Source organism: Parasteatoda tepidariorum, chromosome 6 (genome assembly GCF_043381705.1).
Source record: "Parasteatoda tepidariorum isolate YZ-2023 chromosome 6, CAS_Ptep_4.0, whole genome shotgun sequence".
Taxonomy (NCBI): domain Eukaryota; kingdom Metazoa; phylum Arthropoda; class Arachnida; order Araneae; family Theridiidae; genus Parasteatoda; species Parasteatoda tepidariorum.
This window is the reverse complement of record NC_092209.1, coordinates 68,044,583-68,066,020: the sequence shown is the minus strand read 5'-3', so window position 1 is coordinate 68,066,020 and position 21,438 is coordinate 68,044,583. Positions and strand designations below refer to the sequence as shown.

The 21,438-nt window shown below is 28.9% G+C and overlaps 1 protein-coding gene across 1 annotated transcript in view; it reads left to right on the top strand.

Annotated features, from left to right (window-relative positions):
• LOC107454018 (synaptogenesis protein syg-2-like) overlaps positions 1-21,438 on the top strand; it is a 99,775-nt gene that overhangs the window by 17,679 nt on the left and 60,658 nt on the right. The window lies entirely within an intron of this gene.

The following is a 21,438-nucleotide window of genomic DNA, read 5'->3' as shown; positions in this document are numbered from 1 at the left end:
AGATAGATATATATATATATATATATATATATATATATAATTCTAGTAATAAAACCAAAGTATACGGTATTTAAACCACTCACTTGGTAGTTTTTTTGTCCGCATGTTCATGGTAGTTTTCAGTTCACATGGTTTCACCAAATAGAATAGTAATGAATTTGTTTATAATGCTTGAATGGCTGATAAAGGTCAAGTCGTGGTTTATTATTAATTATCATAATACATTCTTTGATCAGAAGGAAAGAGGGCGTAAATAATTCTTTCAAGATTTAGTAGACAATAGAGATAACTTACAAAAGTCACCTTTTCAGAGTGTTTGTTGAAACAAGCCTGCCTGTCACTAGTCTTTGTAGGTCTAAGTTACCGACAGCGTAAGCCTTCATCTATTAAGAGGTAACTGAAGATGAATCAAGTTAATATATATTAGGGAACATCTTAGGGAACATATATCTTATATATTAGGGAACTGGAATTTAAATGATGTAGTGGTAGTTACAAAAGTTCCATATAGTAATTAATATAGATCCTATGTTCAAGAACATTCGAGGACCAGTATTAAAAAATTTAAAAATATAGACACCCCTATAGTGGCCCTATATTGTAAGCCTATAAAGGTCCAAGAAAAAATTTATACTTGTCAAGAATATAAAGCTATTCTAGTATCTATAATTACAAAACTTATACACCTCAATATCGGACCAATATCGAAAGCCATTCTTAGACCATTGTCTAGAAATATATAAGACCATTATATACTTGTAATTAAGGACCAGTTTTGTTTTTACATCTATTGAGCCAAGAAAGACTAATCATTTTAATTATATATATTTCTATATCTTATTCCTTAATTAGTGAGTTGCAATACAAACAAATCTACCTATAATTTTTTTTTTTTGCGCATAAGACATTTTTGTTTATTTCTCACTAGTCCTAGGACAGTATAAACATTCATCTTTTGAAAAGAAATATTTTTTTAAACTTCTGATAGTTCATATAAAATTTTGGTAAAATTGACGATTGTAAGAAAATTTTTGTTTAAGATTATTTATTATGAAATACGAAAACCACCACTTAAATGCTTTGTCTTAAAATCCTCAGCTGAACTAATAGAACAATTAAACACACAAAATTTCGAAAAGGAAAAAATGCCTTTACTCATTATTCGGCATTTGGAGGCAATACGTACCTTGGCGTAGAAAACTAAGTGATGTTAAGGGCCTTAAAAACTAATTATCATTCTTGATATTGCAGGATATAAAAAATAGATTGCTAAAGCTGTGCTTGAGCTATTGGCTACATTTTAAAGCGGGCTCAGAAGATACAATGCTCAATCCGATTAAGCTTTCATTTTACAGCATCACTGGAATTTCACCTAGGTAAAGCGGCAAGTTTATTGTCAAAATTTATGTTTTATGTTGCAAGAGTTAAAAATTAGATTGATAAATCTGCATTTGAACTATTTGTAATATTTTAGAGTGGATTTCAGAAGACCTGATGTGCATTCTAATTAAACACTCAGTTTTTATCGAATTACTGAAAATGACAACTACAAAAATTTTCGAACAAAGTCGAACACTTCTATATCGAACAGACATAGGATGGATAACTCCTGTAAAATATCGGTGGAACTTAACAAATATGTATAGGGCCGATATTGGGTTAATAAGGGAACTAAAATATTGGGTGAATTTGAAAATTTTATTTAGGGTAAACATTGGCTGAATAATTGCTATAAAATATCGGTCAAATATTAGCAAAATAAAGGCCCTTTAAAACCTTGTTGAGCAAAGATTGATGAATATTGGCCCAATGAGTTCCCAAGTTATTTTTCTGCTAGGGAGGGGGTCGATGTATTCCCCTAAATATATGGTAGTAGCTAAAAAATTTTTTCTTTTCTTTTTTCTTTCTTTCTTTTTTTTGAATTTGAAAGCACATAGCACAAGCTCGAGAAAGACAGCAAGTATATATACATTCAATGTTATAGCGGAATTTAATACCACTACAACAACGCTTTAAACAGGTTATCAGAACAGTGATACCACACAATGACCCCTAGCTATTTAGTACAGTATGTCCCCCCCCCCAAGTGCTGTATTTCTGATCTCTGTGCTTTCTGTTCGAGAATTTCATGAGAAACAAGACACTTTCAAGGTTACGGTGGGAATCAAATCAACTACATCTACGCTACCATTTTAGAACGTTGGGACTGCTCTGGCATGTAACAGTTAACCTACTGTTTTTATTTAGACTAGTTAAATACAGACCTTTTATAGTTTTCACGTTTAGGAGGTGTTAGCTTGCAGCTCAAAAAGAAATGAAAACAACTAGCAGACAAAAAAACATAGTTAAAAAGTGTTTCTTATTATAAATAAAAATCTAATGATTTTCACGCAGTTTTCCACCGTAGTCCGTGCATTTTTATTGGCCGGAAAATCACGTGGAATGATAGAGTTTTTTCTCATTCATTTCTATATTGTTTTGGCTTTCATCAGCTTAAAATTAATGAAAGTCATAAATGTATTGTTTTTCCATAAATATCTGTTTATCCCTAATTTTAAATTACTTTTTGGTACTGCTATTTTTACGCTTTTAATTCTAAAATTTAAAACTAAGATAATTGTTTTATTTAATTATTATTACTATAATGTAATTCTGCGCTACATTTTAGGAAAAAGTAATTTAGAAATCTTGTCTAATCTTATTAACCGTTTTAGAATTTTTATTTTTGTGCAAATGACATAAATATACAGTTAGAAATTACAGTTAAATAGATCTGCTAAATGATTTAGAACTTAACGATCAGTTTCATGCGCAATGAGATGCCAGCAAAGATAATATTTAATTTATTCGCCCGTTAGGTAAGCGAAAATAATAAATCACGTTTGTGAACTCATCAAATTTGTTTGAATAATATAATGTTATAACATTATAAATGTTTATTTAAAAATTACTTTTGTTCACTAATAGATCTAAATACACTGAAGAGCCAAAAAAACTGATATACCAGCCTAATATCGTGTAGGGCCCCCGCGAGCACGCAGAAGTGCCGCAACACGACGTTGCATGGATTCGATCAATGTGTGAAGTAGTGTTGGAGATAATTGACACCATGAATCCTGCAGGGCTGTCCATAAACCAGTGAGAGTAAGAGGGGGTGGGGATATCTTCTGAACATCACGTTGCAAATCATCCCAAATATGTTCAATAATGTTCATGTCTGGGGATTTTGGTGGATTTCCGATACTCACGGTATACTCGTGAAATGGTCTTACGTGAAAATCCAAATTTCATTGCTATCTCGGAGATGCTATGTCCCATCTCCCGTGCGCCGACTATAACACCACATTCAAACTCACTTAAATCTGTATAACCTGGCATTGTAGCAACAGTAACCGATCTAAGAACTGTGACTTGACACTCGTTGTCTTATATACGCGTTGCCGATCGCAGCTCTGTACTTTGATTGGCCCCATACCTCTTTATTTGCATACTCATGCCTGTACCAGTTATTTTGGCTCTTCAGTGTATTTATAATAATAATAGATAATATTATTTGGATGTGGGAAATGGATGCACAAGCGTAAGCAAACAGAATTCGTTTTAGTACATATATTTTTTTCCGAATAATTTTAACTTTCGTAGAAAAGCTGTTTACTGGCATGGAACAACAATAATCGTGAAGCAATAATCGAGGTTGGTGAGTGGTAGCGAGCCTACTACATAAAACTGCTGGAGTCTAGGATCCCAGTACTAAATAAAATAAAGTTATCAAATTGAAAATCTTCGCATCATCTCAAATTATATAAGCACTACTAAAAGACTGATTTGGCTGAAATTACCAAATTTTACCTCATTTACTACTAATCAGCATGGAAATTAAGCCATATCTTAGTATTGATTTTTACAATAAAATCCTAATGACGTAAATTAATCAACAACAATTAATCAATATGGTAGATCCTACTTCTTGACTTGTAGGATGAAATACAGACATTGTTCGCAAGAAATCAGAAATAATTTCGCCTAATCAAGGTATCGGGTTTTATTCCACAATCCAACTTCACCCCATTTTTCCATATTCGATTGTTCTACTTACCCCCCAATTCAAATAAAAAAAATAAAGCGTAGAGTCCCTCCGCACGGAAGAAGTTAAACACCGCAACCTGCGACGTTAATTGTAGAAGAATCAGTAGTCGTAGGAGGATCACTAGCTCTATTCAACGACTCTTTTTCCTGCTCCGCTCGCTTCCGTGCTCTGTAATCACGGTAATATTGTGCATTTTTCCCTCGTGGACCTCTTGAACAAGTGCTTGTGGTTGCCTCATCGTCTCGCCCTGGAAAATGTATTTGTATTAATAATGCACGTGAATGCGTTATAATGTAATTTCAGAAGAGAAACAATCAATTGATATTCACATGAGACGTACCTTGACCTAACCTTAAATCCGTCACATTATCCGTGGGATTGTTTTCACTCATTGTTTACAATTGTTATCCACTAAGTTTGAAAATAAAAAATACTACCCTATTAAATTATATGTGTATCAAAACAAACTAAAAAAATATTTATAGAAAAACAATACTTTTATTATTTTTATGCTAGTGAGAACCAAAACAATATGGAAATGAATGAGGGGAAACTGGATCCTACCACATGATTTCCCGGTTAATAGAAATGTAGCGTTAATCGTTTAACGCAACCTTGTTGGAAGTCGCATAAGAAAGACAAATGTATCTTAAATGAAAAATATTATTTTGTAATTTTCTTGTTATTTGAATCTATAAGTTTGAAAACAAAAATTGTTCGACGCTTACTTAGAAGATTAATAATTGAAAACTGTGCTTTTCAATTCGAAGTGTAAATTTCATTATCGCTATTTTGGGTATCATGCTTGATGAATATCCCTCGCATCTCATTGTCTCCGTCCTTTCAGATAAGAAAGATAACTTTTCCTTAAAGTTGCGAAAGTGAAGAATAGATTACCAGCTAACAGAGTAAAACTAGCTTCCTGAAGATTAATCGAGTTATTAGCAGCACTTTCACAATTGTGAAAGACTGAAGTGGATAACAAATGACTTCGACTATCTGGTCAGAAAAATGCTGAAGATATAGATAGTCAGGAAGCATAAATCTGGATGTCGTGGTCCCCAAATGATTTATACTGGACAGGAAGATATCGTTGGTCAGATATTTTATCATCTTGTCTGTTTTTCTTTTTTGGAATTCAACAACCATGCTTTCAGAATTGCAAAGATAAAAAAAGAGTAATTTGTTCACCTTACACTACATTCTTTCTATCGCAAATAGTAAAAAGAATGCGGTAAGTGGTTGGAGGTATTCCGGAATTTATATATTTATCCTTTTTTTATTTCCATAGAAAGATTTATCGATTTTTTAACGATTTTTAACGGAACATGGCATTTTTTGAAATTCCTCTTTGACTTTTGTTTAAACATTTTCCTGGTTTATATGGATGAGGATTTATGGAGCGGATAAGGCTTGCCATCGCAATGAATTATTCTTGATGTTCATCTAGAGCAATATTTAACCATTAATATAAGGCTTTTACGTCAAATGAATGAATGAAATGTAGATTTTTTATTTTACTTTTTCTGACATAAAGTAAATTTATTTTGTTCAGCTTTTACATAATATTACATTGCATGAAGATTTAATACACTTTTCATTTGATGTTAAAGCTGAAAAAATGTCATAAATTTATTTTCTTCTTAAATTTAATTCACTTCTTAACTTTAAAACTTATATTCGCAACTCAACTTATATTTTTAAACTTAAGAAAAAGTTAATACAATTTTAACTAAGCTTTATGTTATTATTTTTTAAAATTATTTTTGATGCAGATGCGTGATGTATAATATTCATTCCCTGTAATGCATAATTTCCTTTGCCGTTTTTCTGCAAATAAGCAAATGCATGTAAGCAATTTGTATTAGTAGTAAGCATTTTGCAACATTTTGCATTTGCAGCGCTAAAAATTTATTCCCGTAAACTTGTGCTATTACTTTTGAATTCCAAACTTTACAAAGTGTATTTTAATTTTGAATGAAATTAAACATCAAGCATCTTTCTGGGTTTTTATTTGTTTTATATTTACTATAGTTTCCAAAAGTAACGATAAGAACTAAACAACTTAAAACATACACGTTACATGCTATTTATAACAGATTTAAATAGATACTCACTAAAGTCGATTTGCAATAATTTAATACAATAAATAATAGTTACTGACTAATACATATTCTAATTAATAATAGAAAAAATTAGGAGAGTTTGTAATCTGTTCTTTAATCGAAAATCTAAACATATGATGATTAAAATAATTTTGCAATAGCCAGACGAAACCTTTCAACCTTTATTAATATTAATTTTTTTGAATTTTTTATATTTATCAGTTATTTATCTTTATTTAAGCTTCTAAAACAATTTAATTCCATTTATTTATTCATTTATTCACAATTTAAAAAAAATTCAAAATTTTGATAAAGTTGAAGTATATAATAAAATTTATTTTACTTCATTTAGACTAAATATTGGTATTGTATATGCGTTTAAATGTCTGTTAATGTCATGGACATTTTTAATTTAATTTTCTAAATAAGGAATGTTTCTTTCAGTTTTTTTACACCAATAACTTTTGCATTATTTAAAAGTTTGTAAAATTATGAAATTGGAGAAATTATTATACAAAACAATCTAAGTGAAATTAGTTTAATTGGAATGAAGCAAAGGCAAAATATATAAATAGGTGTTAAAATGATTGACAAATCGTCGATTATTTCAATACCTATGTATTACTTTAATTAAATATTATTTCAATCAAATATATCTATAGGTACTAAATTGTCCCTATTTTAATAATGTGAGAGTTAAATACAATAAAGGAAAATACAATAGAAGATTTTTGAATCAAAAGTAAAACATTATAAGTATATCTTCTTGTGATATTTTTGCATTTGTTTCATATATAAATTGAGTTAGTTTTAGAATTTTGCATTCATTGATATGTTTGAATTCCAAAAACTGAACTTTTCTTTAGATTTTTTTTTTATATTTACACGCAGTTTAGTACCTTATGTTCACAAATTTCATTCCTTAATTTGTAATTTACATAAATAACATTTTAAGTTTAAGTAAAACTTGAGGGCAGTTGGATTTTCATACAGACACGTTTGTCAGTTGGATAATAACGTAGAACGAAATTGTACCATACATAATATATAAATAGTCATTGGAGCTCTTTGACATAAATGACATTCTCATAAAGCTGAAATCTTTGTTTGTTCATCCATGGCAAAGTTCCGGGTCCTTCTAATAAATTACCAGTAAAGAATAAGCAAATTAGAAGATTTTACAAAAATATGTGAGTTGAACTAAAAAAAAATTTTTACCATCCAAAATCTCAGTTATATATTTCTTTCCTAATTATTAAATTCTAAAAAAAAATCAGTTAATTACTTCGATATTGAGATTTTTGATAGAATGTTCTTACTCGTTATCTCAAAAACGAAAGGACTAATAAGCTTCTTAAGCTAAAGCAGGTCGAAATTATCAGATATAAAAAATACAAAGAACGAAAATGTACTTTTATATGCTTACTGTGTGTATTAGGTTGTATTGCATGAGCCTTGTTTTTGAAGCCTAATCAGCGTCATTGTTCTCACAAAAAAACAAGAGAATTTCCCCTTTTGTTTATCTGTAGTAAAGAATCCCTTTTGTTTTGCCGGTTATAAAATTCATGAGTTTTTTAAACAAATAGATAAATGCAATATTCAATCAATGGGCGAATAAACATGCTATACCCAAACATTTGTGAAAAAAATATGTGCTCTTATTGGAGTAAAGGACTAAAAATCACTTTTTTTCTAAAAGGATAAAATTTATCAGCACTGCCAGCTACCGAAATAAGTCGTTTGCTATCACACAGTATACAGTTTTTGCGATAACAAAGACAGTGGCATGTAAGAAACTATTTAAAATAAAAACATATAGTTACTAACTCGTTGTCAACCTCGGAACAATCACTACACAACATTTTCAAATTTTTTCGTGCACAAAAACCATTAGATTTTTTGGCGATTGTAGTTGTCGTAAGCAGGTATATACCGGCTATATAAATTGCTATATAAATTTCTCTAGGATACATCCGTATCCTGGAGAAATTTTTCCACGTAATATCAGTTCTCTTTGTGAAAAAATAATTTTTATAGCATAGGTAATAGTTTAATTTTGATATATTAATGGACACACTAATCAATATATCTGCCTTGGTGAGGTTAGTTGGCGTTAACATGTACTGATTCTGATAAATTTCAAAATTATCTTATGCTTTAAGAATCTGCTGTAAAATAAAAGGATTTATACCTTCAAAAGCTTTGATCTTTTAATGCATCTGCTGTAATAATCACATTCTTAATAATACATAACTAAATTTTAAATTGAAATTATTATTATTGAGAAAGCAGCTGCAGATATTATTCACAAAGCTAAGAGAACTCAGAACATTAGAGTAGTTAAATTCCTGTGTAAACATCTATTTGAATGTTTTGTGACACATAAAGAAAACAAGGAAGTGTGTAAATAACTCATCATTTGTTAAATTAACATATATTCTAGTGATCAATATAAATACTTAAGAGGTTTATATAATTATATAGCAACAATTATTAAAGGAAAACGCGTACCATAATTAGTAATAGTTGGTGATAATGCTTAGACATGAAGCAAAATTCAAAAATAATTCTCTCTTAATCAAACAATCTATTTAGGTAAATCAATCTCCTAAGTAAAATAGCTAATATTTCAAGTACCATAAAACATAATTTTATTTATGTTATTTTAATAAAAAAAATAATAAGTATTCCTTGTATGAACTAACTTACCTGCAGACTGTAGCCAAATACTGAAAGTTATGTTTAAATGTGTACCCAAAGTAGAAACTAAATTTCTTAAATCTTCGGTTAAAAATCTAAACAATACGATGCCTTCTTTACTGCTAAATTCATCGAAATCTATAATATAGCGATTTTTGTTTGCTTTCAGAACGTTAGTTTTATATAGAGTAAAGCATCATAAATCCTATGTCACAGCTTTGAAGAGATTGCCTAGGGCCGTTGTATATGTTTGTTTTGATTTTGTGGTCAAAGTTAAAATGATATCAAACTAAGTCAGCGTTTTGAACTTACGTATTTTCACACAATTCCTTATTTTCATTTACGTAAGTTCCTTATATTTTTCAACGGACGCACATGGAGTGCGCATGCGCAATTACTTCAAATATTACACACGTGAGGTTACGGAAGTTATCGTAAGTTTACAAAATCTCCTTATTATTCTGTTACTTACTTAACCACTTTGTGCCTTCAGGCACATAAGATCTTTATATTTTTTTTATACAACCCAGTCTTTAGTAACAGACTTGGTGTGGTCCCATCCAGAAATCCTTTAGATCTATAACTAATTTAATATTACACGTTGTAGAGTAATCTTGATTCCTCTCCCCCCTCCCCTGGATCCCATGTGTGAGAAACAGGGGGAATTTTTCTCTGTGTTTTCTAAGAAAGTGGCTCAGCTAGTTTCATCTCTTTGTAAGAATTTCATTTTCTATTGTCTTTATCTAATAACCGTCGTTGAACAACTGACCCAACTCCATTAGCTAGGAATTTTGAACCCATTCCAGAATACCGGGAACTCCTGGTTCAAGTAATGAGCAAAATTTACTTACTTGGATAACTTTTTGATGGAAATAAGCTACATTTGTGGCGAACCATGAAAAACTCTCACGTTCAGCTTGACGGCAAGGGGACTCTAATTCATGATCCGTCTATACTTGAGTAAATTTTTTGCCTCCGCTTTTGTCGATGCGAGCCTGCTGCTACTGAAATAAGTACTAACTGAACTAAGAAAATTAAGTCATATACTCTAAGTATGATAAAGCAAAATTAATAGGGAAATGGTGATATTTTATTTTAATGAAAGTAAAAAAAATTATTATTGATGTTAATAATACTTAAATATTTTCTAGAGATGAGTACTAGACGAAATAAAAATGAGCTATATACTCTAAGTGCTATAAAGCAAAACCAAAAGGGAAATAGTAATAATCGATTTAAAAGAAATGTAAGAAAATCGTTCTATTATTATCATTGCTATTATGGTATTTGGTGCAGTTTCAACAGGTACCAAATGTACAAATATTGGTACAATTAGTGTATTTGTTACCTATTAAAAGCGCATCAAGACTGGGAAGCTTTAATGTAGATACTGTGGAAAGATCTTTTCGTTACGGTAGTTCTAAAGAGATAAGAAGAGGAGAAAATCGCGTGATTGTAATAAATTTTGACTATCATGAGTTGGCCTACAGCAACGTTATCATGTCAGATTATTCTGGATACAGTTACTTCTCATTACTTCTTACTTCTAAGAACATGTTTTGCTTAACCTAATAACGTAAAGCCAAGGTGCAGGGTAAAATATAATAATAAATTTTAAAAAATCAAATTATTTTAGCCTTATTAAATGTGTTGGTCAATTCATCCCAGATTCAATTTATGTTCGTCATATCTTTCAATATTGTGTAGGGGTCTGTCGTGTTGTTCAGTACTGATATATTATTTGTTTACTTTCTTCTTCGCTACGTTTAAAGAACGCATAATCAGTTAGTTTTAACTAAAAAAATAAAATTTTCAAAGCTCATTTAATATTCTTATGCTAATTAAAAAAACGGAATGAATCATGAAGGTAGTTCATGTAAAGGTTTTTTCTTTAACTTTCAAGATGCGCACTGTTTGAAAATGATTCAAAAATAAAAGAAACCTCTTTTTCCGAACTCCAATTTTTCAACTTTTGCGACAATTCACTCCACACGCCTAACCACTAATATGCTCAGCTCTAATCATCAGCTACAACATAACTTCTGTAACATAACAGATTCTAGCTACAACATAACTTCGCGCTGCTTGATACCAAAGATGAGCGAAACATTTTAAAAAGGAAAGCTTCATTGTATTAACTCATTAATGTGAATTATTGGTAATGTTTTATGGTTTATATTCAACTATTCCATTTGCAAATTTTCCTATTTTTTATTTTTGGGCACTTGTTCTATTTTTTAAATCATATTTTTGCTCTCTGACATTCTTGTATCTAAGTAAATGACTGGAAATATTTTCGTCGCTCGCGCACGTCAATTTAATTAAAAAAGGGTGGAGATTTTTCCAGGTTTTGCTAAATTGATGTGATATCGATTAATTAAAATGTTAATCGAACAAATACTTAGTTTTAGGAAACAAATGCAAAAAAAAACTTAATTTAAAATCAAAAATTCGATTTTTCAAATTAGAAACATTAGTTATCCTGTTATCATTTGTTAAGAAAACAGGCACAATTATCTTAAAATAACATTATTTGTCGTACTTTTAAATAGAAGAACAAATTGATAATGCCAATTTTCTTCAATGCAGTAAAACACTTGTAAAATTGAAAGTTATATTATTTATTCAAAGTTGAAGAAATTTTTTTTAAGAAAATGTATGTTTGTATTTATTTTTAAGGAAATTAATTTTTTCCAGTTTATATTTCTGAATAGGAGCCTATTTGTGCATCAGACGAGGGTATACATTTTATTCGAATAATTACCCATAATATAAAATACTTATAATAAATAAAAAATTGGACTAGCTACTTAACAAAATAAAATAATAGAGAAAACTGTCTCAGTGAATCAGTCGTATTATATTCATTCAATTTGCTACGATTAAAGATTAAAAAAAATATTCCATTTCTCAAGTCGCTTTAATGAGTTTCCTTTTTTGTTGCTTTTTTTATGTTTTATTTTTGCTGTCATTTTATTAAATGTATGTTTTGTATTTGCCTCTTCCTGATATCCATTGATCTGTGACTAATTTTTGACCAAGTGAAAAGTATTTTGTTGTTGCAGTTTGCTTGGAATTTTACGAAGTTAACAGATCCTATTATAAGCAGACTTTTCCCTCTTTAGCTTTTGAAAACTGTCAAAAAATTGTGAGTCTTCTTTTTTAAATGTACAGTAAGTGCATGAATTAGGTTTACCCAAATGTTTCATACATGCAAATAATTTTAATTTTCATACATTATGTAGAGCGAAATAAAACATGCCTAACGTAAGTATTCAAGTATCCAGTGTACAATTTTATTTATTTAAAACAATATTATAAAAAATTGAAAATAAAGTCAAAATATTCTGCCTAAAACAAAGTTAATAATATAAAAATGAATATTTATTTTTAAAAAGTATTAAAATCTAATTTTTTTTTCGTGTACTGTTCATCGCCCCTTCATAAATAAATTTCTGATCATCAAGTCGCTCAGCTATAGAGTTATATTAATTTTAAAGCCGACTTGGCGATAATTTATTCGCCACAGGGTGTACCTCCGGTGATTAAAGGTACCCGAAGAAACGATATAACCACTAAAGCGGAACTTGCAATAATATTTGTTTTTATTCTTTCCTAAACGTCACATTCTTCGAAGAAAAAAAAATCTTTATTAATTTCATTTCCATGCATCCCACCACCCCAGAAGAAATGTACTGAGGAACCTGGTCGCTGTGCTCTATTTTTACGCTATTTTCAATGCCGATTTGGAGATAATTTTATTTGCCACAGTGCAATAATGAAAACAGGTTTGCAGGCTGAGACGCATTTCTAATTATCATCTCTCAACTTTTTTGACAATCAACCTGCCTGGTTTTTTAGTATATGGGCTTTTATGTACTGAGTTTCGTCACTTTTCGATAGCGTTTTTGCTTTTATCCTCACTTAAAAGGTTGATTTTCAACCACCAATGCGAATGCTTTTTTTATGCCATTTATTTTTGTAAGTGCTCTAAAAATACATAAATTAAGGTACTTTTTCCGGAACTCTTTGCCAGAAGTTGAACCAATATAAACTGGCATATTTCTAATGGGTCGGTTTCGGTAAAATTAAAAATGACAGACATATGGCATATCGAGTTAGTAATTGATCCAGCATAAACTTTCTTCGCTTTTGTAACATAACATATTGCTATCTGGAAAATTTGAATGTGTTGGTAGAGGTGAGATGGACCGATATAATTGTTGAACGCATACAAAAGTATCGGCCCGATAGATATATGTAAGTTTCCGATACAGTTCCAATATCATCGACTTTATCGACTCCTGCCGGCCGAACACTTATTTCGCCACAGTTGATTCAACCAAAGATATTGGTCTGATTGGAGTAGTATCGGCAGTTTAATATGGGCCCGTTATCAAGGCCTTAAGTATTGTATATGCACGGGTTGCTCAATAATATTAGAAATGGTATATATATATATATATATGAAANAAAACAATGTAATACAAACTTTATTTATATATGGATTCCAATTATTTTCTTATAGTTAATATCGGAAAATGTGCGGTTTAAAAGGCTTAAATTATTTGCATATACAATTTTTAAAAGCAATAATAAAATGTTTATTTCTCAATCGGTTCCTACATTTTTTTGAAGCGATCCTTTAATTTGTTAACTTGAAAAAATTTTTCAATTGCTGTTATTATGTATACACTAAAATGATGTCCATTTATGAACTGTCCTGGTTATGAAATTTTTATTTCTGATCTGGAAAGAGTGAGAGAAATTTAGAATTATTAAAGTGGCAATATCTTATCTAAATAGCCAAGATCCCTATCAAAGCTCCTTTTGATTAGATTAATTGCACCCTCATTGCATAGATTCCAGGAAAGCAATTTGCTAGGAACAAGGGACCCATTCAGGAAAAGAAAAATATTTCTGCAGAGAGTTAATCTTTATCTTTGATTCAATCAATAGAGCATCGTTACATTATCCCAACATTATTTTGGGAATTTCTTGCAGTTATGTCCATTTTCTTAATTGGAATTTTTTTTGCGGCCAATATTTCTCTGAAAGTCAAAACGATGCCAAAGTTTATTTATAAGACATTCCAAAAAGTTAATTAGTATCTTAATAAAAATGATTTTATTTCGTTGGAATTTTTTTTTTATAATAAGGAAATGCATATGATGTTTGTATTTGATTTTTAATGAAAAAAACCGCAGTTAATGTCAACCCATTTCATAGAAAAATTTTATATTTTTCTAATTAATGATTTAAAAAAATGGTTTATTAACTTTACACTTGGAGCTTCATTGTAGACTTTTGTTTTCAGAGAATTCATTTTATGGCTTATTTGAATAGTGGTTTATGATAGATCGTTTGATCTTTCTTCTAGTTTTGATTTGGTTATCGCAGGTAGTTATGGAGATCTGAAGAAGATGACTTAATTATTTTTACTTACCTTAAACTCGTTTTCGTTATTGCATTTTGGATATTTTCTTGGTAGAGAAGGGAGAGCTTTTTAAGCAAAGTTTGCATCGCCTTGCCGTATTGTTTTCCCCAATTTGATTACAGCTTTCCTTTAAATTATTTTGAATTCACTAACGCTGACTCAACCATTTTTTCATTTCCTAATTTACACATAAACTAATTGTCCGATTTATTGATTCATTTATTTGTTACTACTTTTATTAACTACTTCGATTAAATTTTTTGCATATTTTATTGAATTTTTTTATTTAATGATTTAATGGTTTTACTCATTTACTTAGTTCTTCACATACATTTCTACCTTTACGTTTTACTTTTTTTTAACTCTTCCATCTTTATGCTTTCTTACAGTTTTCAACTTTTATGCTTTAGTTAGATCCCGTATTAGTCATAGAAGTAATTTTCATAGTGACTCAAACTTATTAACGTACAATAAAATTCGATCAATAATCGTGAATTAAAATAATGCCGGATATTTTTATTTACTCCTTTAAAAGTTCTAATTAGTAACAAAATGTTAAATACTAATTTTTTTTATTCTTGTTAAGGGGTAAAAGGTTTTAGAATCTACGTTAAATTATTGCAGAAAATTAAAAAAGAGAGAGTTTGTAAACAAAGGGAAGAAACATAAATATTGATATCGGGTGAAATAAATTATTGTATCTGTTTTATTTTATTTTTCTACGATTAATCAAATTATACTAAATTTAAAACTTGCGTATTAAAAGTTTAGAAATTGTATTGGTTTTCATGCACAAAAATACAATGTTTGAATTGAAACTTGGTCATCTGCATTAATTAATTAGTATATTTGAGGTCACCCCATCAAGATTGATTTCGAGTAAACAAACATACGATCTTTAGGTCAAAAGTTATTCAGAGTAGTTCATTTTATTACCGTACGGTATATAAATTGTGTCCCATTTTTATGAATTTTTTTCTTGAATCAAATCAGATCACATATGTGTTAGTTGCTTTTTCACGCTCTTTAAAGGGTTTTCTTTCTACTTTTTAATAAGACTTCATGTTTATCTGGTGTTTCATCTCAATTGAAGTAATTTTCACACCCAAATCATTTGTTGATTGCAAAATCCTCCATAGCAAGCTAATTTGCATCGGTTCTTTCTTAATTTCTTAGGACAAAACGCCTCTCTATTCATCTCGACCAGCGAGTGCATGTTGCCGTATTTTTAACTCACATTTCCTTGAAAATATTCAGTCATCTAAACTTCCATAATACACTTTTTATTATCTTTTTAAAAAATTTATATAAATATAATAATTGAATATTAATATGAACTCGACTGTATCTAACAAGGCACATCAATATTATAAATATTTTTATCAAATTTCTGCACCTAACATTGAAATTATTTAACTAGCAATAAAAGTTCATTACCGTTTACAGGTAATAAAAATTCATTGCCGTGAAAATGGGTAGCTTTTAAAAAGATTTAAACAAGTCTTAAAAGACAGAAAAGTAATTTGAGAGCGCAAGAAATTCGCTTACCAGCATTTCAAAACCATTTGATTACTTCGAATATGCACAGACTAATTTAATTGCGTTAAATAAGCTTATATAGTTTTATGTTCTCTGCAAGCGATAAACTTAATAGCTATGGAATTAATTAAAAGCAAAATATTTTTTTTCTTCAACAGAGATATGCTTTTCAGCTGCGCTTTAGCACAAAGGCTCTTATCTTAGAAAAGCATTAACATGTTACGAGTCGTTTAATCTATTAAAGGTATTTCCATCGCGTCATAAACATGTAAGGCTTACATCATTTATTATAAGCTCTGGATCTGCATTTATATTTATTTTGAGACACTTAAAGCTCGAACAAAAATCATTTTCAGGCTAATTTAAATACTTTTATATCGAATTAAACACTTTTGTGCTAAATGCTTACATTATCATCCTAATGTGTGATGCTAATTGCATTTTCACATAAAATGAAATAAGAATGGGATTTCTGTTTCAGTGCAATAATTTCTGAATTGCATAAGTACCGAAGTACACCAAAGAGTTATTTTTAATGGCACTTGTCAGTTTAAATGCTAAAAAACCTCGTTTTAATTTGTTTGTATTTTGTTGAAAGACATTAGAGTACATAAGCTAATGTGCGCCATTCAATGATATAAGCCATCAGTTACTTATTTTATAGCAAAAAGTTCTCTACATCAATTTTATGTATTAATGCAAATAACTGAGAAACATGAATTAGTTTAAATGAATGTAAAATAAAGATTATTCCACATTGGGAAGTATTTTTTTTTGTTTCGTTTCATTTTTTTCATAAACAATTGTAAACAAATGAATATAAAAACAATGTATTACAAACTTTATTAATTTATAGATTCCAATTATTTTCTTATAGTAAATATCGGAAAATGTGCAATTTAAATGGCTTGAATTATTCGCAGTAACATTATACGAGGCTCTTAATTAAGTGGTTCAAATGGAATAGTTTATTAATTACTATTTACTAGAAGAATAAAATTCGAATAAACTATTGAAGAAAGTAAATTTCAGCACTAATTAAAAAAATTAAGATGAAATAATTGTAGGAGTGTAACGCAATTTGTATAAGTTCACATAAAGTAGTAGTCTTAAAGTCATTTAGAGGACAGTCAGAGGAGTTATTTTTAACATTTTTTTCCATGGCTATTTTTGTAAATTTAATTATTTCTCAAATTATTTGATTTCGTTGATGTCTTGCTTAGGGTTAATTTCTGAGTTATATATATATATATTCGTTATATATATATGTTATATATATATATATATATATGTTAACATGCTAATAATAATAAGGTTGCACTGTAATAAATACCTCGCATTAATTACATTTGTATTTCTTTTTTAAAGTAATTAACAATTAATTTTAAATTATTGTTACTAAAACCAATGCTTGCATATTTTTAATTATTTAACTAAAATTTTCTTTAGTTTTTTATCAAATAAACGATATTGTTTAAAAAATTTAATATGAATAAAAACTATGAAATGTTATATCTAGAAACTGATTTCTCAAATCAAAGTAATATTCAAGCATGCATAGTTTGCTAAAAAAAGTATCAAACTGAATGCCTTAAAATAGATTTTACAGTTAGCATGCTTCTAATTAAATACAAAAATTAAGCTTATATAAACTGACACATAGTTAAATGAAAATTACTGAGAAAATTAATTTTATTTGAAAAGGAAAGCTCAGCAAGACAGCATAGGTAATGAAGCATCCGATGAAAATATATTAGTTATTTTATTTACTTTTCAGAAGTAATTATCTTCTTGAGTGACAATTAGCAGCAAGTGCAAAGACAGTTAGGATAAAAAATGAATAATCATTGCATTTTTTTTCTCCATTTTTGAGTTAATCTTATTACTCGTTTCAAAACAATATTTTTTCATTATTTTTGAGTGTTTACTCTTATATGATAGGCATCTCATTAGTTGTTGCTAAAGTAATAAAACTTTGAGACATGCGAAAGTACAATGCCATGAAATATATATTATGTTTGAAAGTGTGCTAGTTTTGGAATTTTGTCTCTTCGAATGTAAAAAGTAAAAATGCTCTATTATAATTAATTATTTTTTTATTTTCACAGAAAAATGTTACAGACGTTGGATAAATGCAAAAATATTGTTTCACAGTAAATAGCTGATAAAATTAACTGAACATATTGTTAGCTTCTTAAATGTAGTTCTTCGATAATAGTTATTTTTTTCTTCAATTTATCAAAAATAAAATATGCATGTTGTTGTTTATTTCTTATTTGCAGTTAATTTCTGATTTCTATAACTAATTAAAACATTTAATTAAGAATATATACTTACGTTAAATAATCGTTTTATCTATATTATACAATATANCCATGAGGATTGACATGTATAGTTTGTTAAAAAAATATCAAACTGAATGGCTTGAAATAGATTTTACAGTTAACATGCTTCTAATTAAATACATTATTAAGTTTATATAAACTGACGCATAGTTAAATGAAAATTGCTGAGAAAATAAATTTTATTTGAAAAGTAAAGCTCAGCAAGACAGCAGAGGTAATGAAGCATCCGATGAAAATATATTAGTAATTTTATTTACTTTTCAGAAGTAATTATCTTCGTGAGTGACAATTAGCAGCAAGTGCAGGGACAGTTAGGATAAAAAATGAATAATCATTGCATTTTTTTCTCTATTTTTGAGTTAATCTTATTACTCGCTTCAAAACAGTTTTTTAAAATTATTTTTGAGTGTTTACTCTCATATGATAGGCATCTTATTAGTTGGTGCTAAGCTAATAAAATTTTCAGATATGAGAAAATACGATGCCATGAAATATATATTATGTTTAAAAGTGCACTAGTTTTAGGAATTTTGTCTCATCCAATGTAAAATGAAAAAAGGCTCTATTATAAACTATTTTTATTTTTATTTTCGCAGAAACATGTAACTGGCATGAATAAATGCAAACATATTGTTTCACAGTAAATAGCTGATAAAATTAACTGAATTCTTCTTTTATACTAATTATTTTTTTCTTCAATTTATCAAAAATAAAATGCATGTTGTTCTTGTTTATTTCTCATTTGCAGTTAATTTCTGATTTCCATAACTAATTAAAACATTCACTTGAGATTATATACTTACATTAAATAATCGTTTTTATGTATATTGTACAAGATATTATAATGTTATATTTTTATAAATACGTTGATTTGACTTATTATAAATGTAACTATTCGTCATTAGTTAAATGAAGCCCTAAAGCAAAAAAGGCTAAATACGGCTGCGTATGTCACAAAAGAATAAAAGTCTCTACTTAACAGTGTATGATGAACAGTTTATGATTTTATTAACACTATGAAGAACTATGAAAATTGTATAGGCAGTCATAACTTTTTTTTAAATTTAGGCATGTAAATCTATTCCTAGTTTGATATCTTTTTCAAATTTTAGTTCACAAAAATATTTATCATTAAAAAATTTAAATTAACTTAAACTGGGGTGAATCGTTTATTCGTTTTCGTTGCTTCACTCAAAACATTGGTAATTATCAAAAGTGCTGTTGCAGATCATTGGACATAAATCTGACCCTAGGAAATGAGGATTGGTCTTTAACAGCTGCTTTCCTATGCAGTTCACTCATAAATACTGTTGAATTTTCCTTTCATTATAAAGATATTTTTCCATCTAAGCTAAATATTGTAATTAATATGTATTATATAACTACCTCCTAATATATATTTAAAATATCTGTCAAGGAAAGTGATCTGAATTTTATCACGATTTAAGCAAAATGATCATGCTTGCAAACTTACAATCATTCCAAGCTATGATGGTGGAAATTGATCAAATTTTAGTTCCAACAAAATTCCTTCAATTGTTTTTAACAAAATAATCATCATATATCAATAGGATCATAATTTAAATTGTTTTGTTGCTTATAATGTCTCTCGTTAAGTCGGTTGTATTTGCGAATATAAGAAATCCAAACAGTTCCTAATTTTAATGCATTTTCCAAATGATCATATATCACAGTATTTTAGAGCCCACTACATTATTACGCGCATTTTAAAATATATATTAAATGACTATTGCTACAAATATATAGCAATAATTATGTATTTATAAATGTGTTAAATCATTTCAACAATTATTTTTTTTTAATAAATTCTATCCTTCTCGCAATTTGCTTTATTGCAGTTTACGCTTAACTAAATAAGAATTTTAGAACAAAGTAATCACCAGAGAGAACACTATCAAAAGAACACTGTGAAAAATAATTCAAGAAAGCGTTAAAGAACAAAGGCAAAGTTTTCAGAAACTTGTCCAGAATGTGTTTTATTATTGTTTAAGGGATGATTGAAAGTTTTATCCATGCGTACAGCATGTCGGAAGCTTACGTTGAAAGTCGGAACTTTTTCCCTTACTTCCGCTATAGTCTCTCTGTTCTGTTCTTTTTGTTTTCACTCCACCATCATATCTTATTCGCAATATTCTTTTTTTTTTCTCCTTTTTATTCCTACCAGCAAGCATATCTCTGCTTCCTTTAACAAAAAGCACTATCTATCATCTTTTTACGTATGCTGTATTCTTTTTATAAGGCATGCATCCAGGCATCAAGAATGATTGTTAGATGAGTTTCTATCTCAAAAAAATTTCCACAGTCTTGAACAATTTATTCAGAAGAGTAGACGAGGAGGAAATATTACGTATTTACTTCTTGTTTTTACATCCTTTCTAACGGTATTAAGAAAAGGTTAGTTAGTTCCAATGGTATTTTAGGAGAACGCGTACAATGAATTATACCTCATTATTATCAGGTTTCATGTTAAATTCTATTACAGAAATATAATAGAATAAAAGCATGTTTTGAAATGTCATTTTCTGGGAGCGGTTTTTACATGCAATTTTAAATTCTATTCTTTGGGAATTCATTCAAATTCAATTCATTGAGAAGTACTGTGAATTCATTTAGGAAAATAGCGTGGTTTTAACCTGAACGTAAATTAAATTAAAATCAAGTTGAACTAACATTTAAGTACTTCATGATTTCTCTAGAAAAGTAGCTTTAAAGTAATCTTAACCTAAACGTAATTTTCAGCAGTCATTTAAGGAAAAAATAGGTTTTAATTAAGCAGTCCAAAAATATTTATCGTTAAAAGTGACCCTACAAATATCTTTTCTCTCAAAAACGTTGTCAATGGCGTTTTCGACTAATAGTTTTCAAATTCCTTGGGAGACATGGCTTTTGCCTTGTTTCGCACAAAGAAAATATTTTCACATATTCATAACTCTTTCAGAATTATATTAAAACGGATGTCTGAAAAATCCCCTGCATTTTGTAATTTTTCACAATTATCCCAGAATAAAAACACCTTTCGCAAAACGTTTCGAATTGTATCTATGATTTAGTAAAAAGAATAATAATAATAATATAATTTTAGCTATCTACATTTGCATTTGTTTGTATTTCAACTATTGTGTTCGGAACTCAACTGGTACCAACAACTTATCTATACAGTTAAATGTTGAACAACAATATTAAAATTCGATGTACTTTTTTTAC